The following is a 7,812-nucleotide window of genomic DNA, read 5'->3' as shown; positions in this document are numbered from 1 at the left end:
CATGCCATTGGGTTAGTTCACCCAAACTTGAAATTTATGTGATAATTTACTCAAACATGACTTTTATTTTTGGAACACAAATAAAGAAATTTTCAGTGAAATCCAATATAAATTTCTGTCTATTTACCCAAAACATTAGACAGTTGATCATATAGCAATCATGTCTCTTCCAAAGATTTGAGCCGCTTTTCCACCGTCAGGCCAAACCATTTTTGTTGCTTAACCATTCCATTTTGTGCTGATCCGGCCCAAGCCGATACGGATACGGTTTATTTTTTCACTGTTGGGCTGTTAACAGAGCTCTTTGGAATGCAACATAAATGTATCAGTCGTTACCTTAGTAATGCAAGAGTTAGAATACGGTCCTAGATGTAAATAGCACATGTTATGAAAGATTAAATATTTATTTTAATTTTACTATTAACTTGTTTACTTCGCTCAAATAGCAGGCTTGGCCAGCTACAGAGAAACTGTTGGCTAAGCAAAAGACAAATGACAATCCTGAGCAGCGTCGTCACTCGAGGCATTCTACGTGCTGTAGAATGTCCGGCTAATAATTCCAGATCAAGAATGGTTTGTGATCAGACTTTGCCTAACCAAGTTCAAGTGGAAATATAACTGAAACGGCTCCTTACCATTCATTGAACAGTTTGGCCCAAAAGTAGATTACACTGCTCCATTCATACGGATTTATTTTATGGTTTCTTGGGTGTCAGAGTTTTGGGGTTATTCATCTTGAAGATGCACACTTTTTTATGGGATGGAATGACAGGACGGAGATTAAGTGGCATAATTTTCATTTTTTGTTGAACTAGGTATATAATCAACATTAATCTTTATAAAAATATCTCAGTAATTTACCAGCAAATACACATATGATGTGCTTCTTTAAGGTGTAGCTATGAGAACTTACAAAGCGGGTTAGTTGAAGAAGTATCTGGGTGATCATGAAGTAAAACAGGTAGGCCTCAGATGGGTGTGCACTGCTGTCAAATCTGGGTTCTAGAAGTAAAAAACAGGTTTAAGACATTCAAAAATTACAGTACAAATATGTTTGTCAAAGTGTCAATAAAGAAGTCAATGACATGGTTTATTTTAAATATCATTATTAAATATAATAAAAAATATTGAAAACGTTTAAGGTAGCAACATACATTTTTAGGGGTTGTAGGGTGTGAAGTGTTTTCTTAGATCTGTGAAAAAAATCAAAGAAATACAGTGGTTACATGTATACTTCATCCGCAAGACATTATTTTAATATTGTAAATAAAGTGTAGCACATGATTGAGTCAAAAACTGCTCTACTGCTGTAAAAGAGATTAAAAATGAAATACCTTACCTTCAGTGTACTGAGGTATGGTGTTCACCAGACTGCTGTTCAGAGAAGACAGCTGCCACAAGCACTTGTCCTAAATATGACAAATAATTCTTCAGTTAAAGGCAAGCTCCACTATTGTTGTGAATTGTAGATTACAGACACATTCATTCCTTGATATTTGCATACTTTACAAGAAAGAAAGAAAAGTTCTATACACATCTACTTGAGGCCTCAGTCATAAAAGCAATCGGAAAGCAGCATTTCCTCTGTATTACAGTAGTAAGTGTTTCAACACAGCAAAGCAATAATTACTGCAAGACAAAGAGCTCATTCAGTTTAAACCTGAAATGTGTGATCACGTGATGACTATGATTGTGATGTATTAAAAATATTGACAATAACATGATTAACTTAAATAACTTAAGTGGCCAAAGCCTCTAACACTAAATTATAGTGTTAACACTGCAAAAGATTACAGTAAACAATTAATTATCAGTGGCACATAAAGATTGACTTTAAAACCTACTGTGAGCTCATCTTGAGGACTCTTGACATGTTCTTGAATTGTACCTCTGAATTTTCATTTTTTAACTAGCTACACATTTTTTCAGTTTGAAAAGTTAAAACAAAGTCTTAAATTCGCCACAAGGTCTTTTTTTCTAACAGCAAAATAGCAAAGATCTTTGGTCAGTCAGTTAAAATTAGCAGCACACAGAAAGACACATTGACACAATTAATTAATTATATCCAAGTAAGGTAAACTATTGGATTTTACAGTGTTGTCAACATAGACCACATAATCAAAATTACACATGAAATGCATTTTTACTTAAAGGCACAATATGTAATTTTCACCGCTGAAGGGCGCATATTCAAAATAAACAAAGTGACAAAGGCGTAGTTTGATGACGCCGTGACTGTGTGGGGAGTCATGGGAGTTGTTGTCTTCATCCCCACAGCCAAAGCAATCCGACGGGACTATTGGCAGAAATCATGTTCATGGATGAGCTAATTATTTGTTAACAGTGGTGTATAAAGTACCTGAAAGCCATACTCAAGTAAAAGCACAGATATCTTACCAGAAAATGACTTTGGTAGAAGTTGAAGTCCCCGTTTAGAATATTACTTGAGTAAAAGTCTTAAAGTATGTGATATTTATTGTACTTAAGTATGAAAAGTTTTTTTTTTTTTTTATCTTAAACGTACTTAAGTATTGAAAGTAAAAGTACAAGTAAATGCAAAATGGAAAAGAAGCAAATCAATATATTTATAAAAAAAAGGTTCATACACAGCTTGAGTAGCAAGACTGTGTTCAGTAAGTTTAATGCTTTCTTCCATTTTGTATTTTTTGGTAAGAATAAGAAGCACTTCATCCGGTACTTAGTGTCTTTGATTCCAACATAACAAAACATTTCTAGAATCTGCTTCAGAAATAGCATTTAGATGTATTTACAAAGTTTAATGTATCTCAGAGGGGACATCGACGCATTTAAACTCCAGTGACAGATGCATAAATAGGCCTAATGTTTTGTTTTTAACATATAACGTTGAATACTGATATTTGAAATAATATAAAACATGAAAGAATAGTAGAAATGTGAAATTAAAACCGCCAGTAGGTGACAGCAAGTGACTGTTAATGAGTGAGTCATTGAGATTCAACTGATTCATTCATACACAGAGAAACAAAGCATTTAACTGTGTTAATGAGTGAATCACTGAATCATTTATTCAACCGATTTGTTCAAAAAGCTGATTACTTCAGTAAGTAAAAACGGTCCCTTGCTCAGAGACGCAAAACAGTGCTGTGATCTTTGTTTGGAACTATTTCTGTTGTTGATCAAAATTGAGCAAAAACAGGCAATATTATGTCTAAAATGTAAGTCACTTATTGCTTTACTGAACTTGTATAAAATGATTATTAAATGTGTTCATGCTGATATCTGCAGAAAAGCGGTACTCTTTGTGTGATATACAGTGGGTACGGAAAGTATTCAGACCCCCTTAAATTTTTCACTCTTTGTTATATTGCAGCCATTTGCTAAATTCATTTAAGTTGATTTTTTTTCCTCATTAATGTACACACAGCACCCCATATTGACAGAAAAACACAGAATTGTTGACATTTTTGCAGATTTATTAAAAAAGAAAAACTGAAATATCACATGGTCCTAAGTATTCAGACCCTTTGCTGTGACACTCATATATTTAACTCAGGTGCTGTCCATTTCTTCTGATCATCCTTGAGATGGTTCCACACCTTCATTTGAGTCCAGCTGTGTGTGATTATACTGATTGGACTTGATTAGCAAAGCCACACACCTGTCTATATAAGACATTACCGCTCACAGTGCATGTCAGAGCAAATGAGAATTAATAAATCAACGTGCATGCACTCTCTGTGTGTGATTTGGTGATATATACTCGATAATGTCAGATCGCACATCATTACAACAACACTTACCATATTATCGCAGACGATGCTGTATATTGCACACCCCAGCCTCGACTTGGAAAATGAAATCATCCACGGTTGTGCGCGCACTTGTTTGCACATGAGCAAAGGTGTTTTTAGGATTCTAACTTGAAGATGCCAGACCACTGATTCATCAATCCTGCTTTCCTGCAGTCTGTGTTCTTCTGACTTCTGACTATTTTGTAGTAAGTAACGAATATGCTCCAGGGAAATTTATTGGAGTAAAAGTATACATTTTAATTAGGAAATGTAGTGGAGTAAAAGTAAAAGTTGGCTGAAATATAAAAACTCAAGTAAAGTACAGATACTCCCAAAAAATACTTAAGTACTGTAACGAAGTATTATTACTTCGTTACATTACACCACTGTTTGTTAACGTAGTAGAATGAAGCAGGGTGAGGCTGAAAGCTGGCGAAGCGAAACAAGGCTACTGAACGAGCGCGACACACGACTCGAAAGCAGCGGAGCTTTTATTATGCCACAGTTGACCGCTTCCGCTTACAGTGGAAGTAAGCAGCGCTGTTTTATCATACTAGATACATTTGAAAGTTCTGTTGTTATGCTACTCTGTGCAGTCGTCACAGGTCTAATAAAACGCACAACATATTAAAGCGTCTTTGGTGTTTCCATGTTTCCAAATCGAGAGGTTATGACATCATTGGCAGGCGACACAATGACACTATGGACACGGTCCCTGTGTCACTAGTTAAAATTGCTAATTTCTCTGGATTTAAACATTCTTCGAAACATTCGGGATAATGTAAGTACACAAGTCAGCAAAATATATAACACTTTTCTAGTGGTTTTTGGATATTTTAATAAAAAAATCTTACATATTGTGCCTTTAATTCTCTTAATAAAAAAAAGTGTTACTGAATCTTTCTTTGATTAATATATGGTTAATATATTTAATTTATAATTAAATTTACTCCTATAATCATTTTAATTTATTGTTAATCAGAATAATTTATTTTTTTATTTATATTATAAATTTTTATTGTTACATTAAATAGAATATTCTTCATAATTATAGATAATGGCGTAGATATGTGGACTTTGCCTTGTATTAAATTCAAATGATGTGCAGTCACAGGTCTGCATATACTGTATATCTGCATATATTGTGACTCATCCAGTCAGAAATCATGTTTGGAAGTGTTGTTTTATAATTAAACCTTTGGATTGTCTGTATGCTTTGATGATTTACAGATTAAAATTAGAGCACTTTAAGACACACAGAACCAGTCTGTTAAACAGTTTCTTATGGGCAGGTTAGCCCCTTCTGCAACAATTGTTACAGTAAATTCAAAATATTTCACTAAATCCTCAAACATTGTTTTCACTTAATAAATAATGAGCAGAACTGATGTTTATCCATCAGAGATTTCCATGGAGGAACAGCTGTTTCAAATCAGTTTGCAGAACTACATCTGTTGACTGAAATTGATTCACCAGTATTTAATATTGTTTTAGTAACACTGACTGAACGTGAGCCATATGCTATTAGATTATTATGAAATAACCCACTTCTAAAAAACGACAGGTATTACCTTAAATATAATTGGTAATTAGTTAACTTGCAGTAAAACGCTTAATTGAGGTCCTCAGTAATGAGATAATAGAGACATACAAATGAGAGGTCTCTAAACAGTGCTGACCTGAAAAGAGTTGCTATTAAAGTATGCCATTTGTAAAACAAGACTGACACAGGTGTAACATGATTTTTTGTTTGGCTAAAACCTATAGTGCAACATTGTACATCAACATGATAGTGCAAATGTACATTTACATTTCGTCACCTTGGAATTATAAGGTTCTATCTGCAATTTTTGTCGAAGTTGAGTTATTCACATTATTATTCTGTGTAGGGCTAGCCGATATGGGCAACAATTCGTATCTCTGTATTTTTTTGGCCGATTTGTGATATACTGTATATATCTCTGTATTTTTGTTTTTGTATTTGAATTTTTAAAAAATCTGTATTTAATATACACTGAACAAAATTATATACACCTACAACCTGATCAACTCTATGCGAAGGAGATGTGAGGCACATGGTGGTCACACTAGATACTGACTGGTTTTTGGAACCCCCCCCGGACCCCCCAATACAGTAAAACTGCACATTTTAGAATGGCCTTTTATTGTGACCAGCCTAAGGCACACCTGTGCAATAATCATGCTGTCTAATCAGCATCTTGATATGTCACACCTGTGAGGTGGATGGATTATCTCGGCAAAGGAGAAGTGCTCACTAACACAGATTTATACAGATTTGTGAACAATATTTGAGAGAAATAGGCCTTTTGTGTACATAGAAAAAGCCTTAGATCTTTGAGTTCAGCTCATGAAAAATGGGGGCAAAAACAAAAGTGTTGCGTTTATAATTTTGTTCAGTGTATATATATATTTCACTTACATCCCAATGTTGTCCAACAAAACAATACATATTAAGGGCTATGAAAACAAATAAAGTGAATGTAATCATGTAAGCCTTTATATACACATATAATATTATTATGTGCAAAAAAGGGTTAAAATCACATTTCATTCTAACATTGTAACATTGCAATCTAAAAACAAAAATAACGCTTTTAAAGCAGAAGTTAAATTCACTAAACTAAAAATTAAAATAAATGAGAACAAAAGCACAGAGTTGTGTTAGGCTATTTTGATTACCCCATTACAGTCACTTTACAGTAAGTGCTGCCATAAAAATAGACTTACTTGTAGGTTTAAAATTCTACATGTCACATTTATTGTTCAACTACAAATATTTCAGTGAAATATATATTTTAGTCAGAATTATTGTGCTCCTATTTAATTGAGCTCTGTTTGGCACGCATGCGGTGCTCGTTTACTGAAATCTGTGAAGTTTAGCGGGGAATCCCAAAGCAGAAGGCTCATGCACTTCTGACAGAAAAATGAAAATATTCCCATGGCTTTCTAACATTTACAGATGGAGAATATACCTGTGAAATGTAAGTTATGCATTCAGGTAGACAGCACATCTCAAACACATTAAATGGGTCATATGATGTTGCTAAAAATAACATTATTTTGTGTATTTAGTGTAATGAAATGTGTTTATGCGGTTTAAGGTTAAAAAACACATTATTTTCCACATACTGTACATTATTGTTTCTCCTCTATGACCTGCCTTTCTGAAACGCATCGATTTTTACAAAGCTCATCAGTCTGAAAGGCAAGGTGTGCTCTGATTGGCCAGCTATCCAGTGTGTTGTGATTGGCCGAATACCTCAAGCGTGTGATGGAAATGTTATGCCCCTTACCATGTGATGCCCTGTCCAACCGGAGCGACGAGTCAAAAACATTAAAACCCATTATAAATGAGGCATTTGTTGCATCCAGTGGGGACATAATTACGGATTATAATGACTTATACTGTCTTTTTACGAGTTGCGTTGCATCGTGCCACATAAACATAAAACCATGTCTGCATTTGTGATCGGAGAAATGACAAACAACAAGTGCTACTCTACACTGCTCAAAACTCATTTTTCTATCGTCAGTGGCAAATTCTTTAAATGTAAAAACGTACTTACAGTCTGTGAGTCAGAACAGCCGGCATTGTAGTCTACTCTACCAGGATCAGGAAACAGTCCTCCATAAAATGTGCTGGACACATCTGAATATTTGTGTTGAACTGTTCTGTAACAGTGTTTTAAATACAACTTAACCACTGATTTCTAGTCGTGTCCTCTTTTGGAAGGCCAAACAAAGTAGTTTCGCTTTCACAATGAAACAAACAGCGGGCTAGAGTGAGCGAAGGCCGGTGGCCTAGAGTGAGTGGAGGCCGGCTTGAGTGAGCGGCGGCGGGTGGGCTTGAGTGAGCAGAGGCGGGCGGCCTTGAGAACGGCACGACCAGCGGATTCGACGAAGGAGAGTCCGGCGGGCTTGCGGCAACCACATGTGACAACCCCGGGCTGGACTCGCTTCGCCCACTGTTAAAGCCGATCCGGCAATCCACAGCACAAAGTTGATGTATTTCCTCAGC

At 35.4% G+C, this 7,812-nt stretch overlaps 2 long non-coding RNA genes across 2 annotated transcripts in view; one reads left to right on the top strand and one right to left on the bottom strand.

Annotated features, from left to right (window-relative positions):
- Positions 1-1,494, top strand: part of LOC107591894 (uncharacterized) — an 11,948-nt gene extending 10,454 nt beyond the window's left edge. The window contains exon 3 of the long non-coding RNA XR_001609917.1: positions 1,435-1,494. This is a non-coding gene — a long non-coding RNA (uncharacterized lncRNA). The remainder of the gene's footprint in view (positions 1-1,434) is intronic.
- On the bottom strand, positions 939-1,355 carry LOC107591893 (uncharacterized). Its single transcript, XR_001609916.1, has 3 exons — positions 1,340-1,355; positions 1,155-1,193; positions 939-1,002 (listed from the first exon to the last, which is right to left on the bottom strand). It is a non-coding gene; the product is annotated as an uncharacterized lncRNA (long non-coding RNA).
- Positions 1,495-7,812: the final 6,318 nt, after the last annotated feature.

The sequence above is a fragment of the Sinocyclocheilus grahami genome, unplaced genomic scaffold (genome assembly GCF_001515645.1).
Source record: "Sinocyclocheilus grahami isolate Dianchi unplaced genomic scaffold, SAMN03320097.WGS_v1.1 scaffold147.1, whole genome shotgun sequence".
Classification (NCBI taxonomy): Eukaryota; Metazoa; Chordata; class Actinopteri; order Cypriniformes; family Cyprinidae; genus Sinocyclocheilus; species Sinocyclocheilus grahami.
Note: the sequence above shows the minus strand (reverse complement) of the source record. Positions and strands in the feature narration are given on the sequence as shown.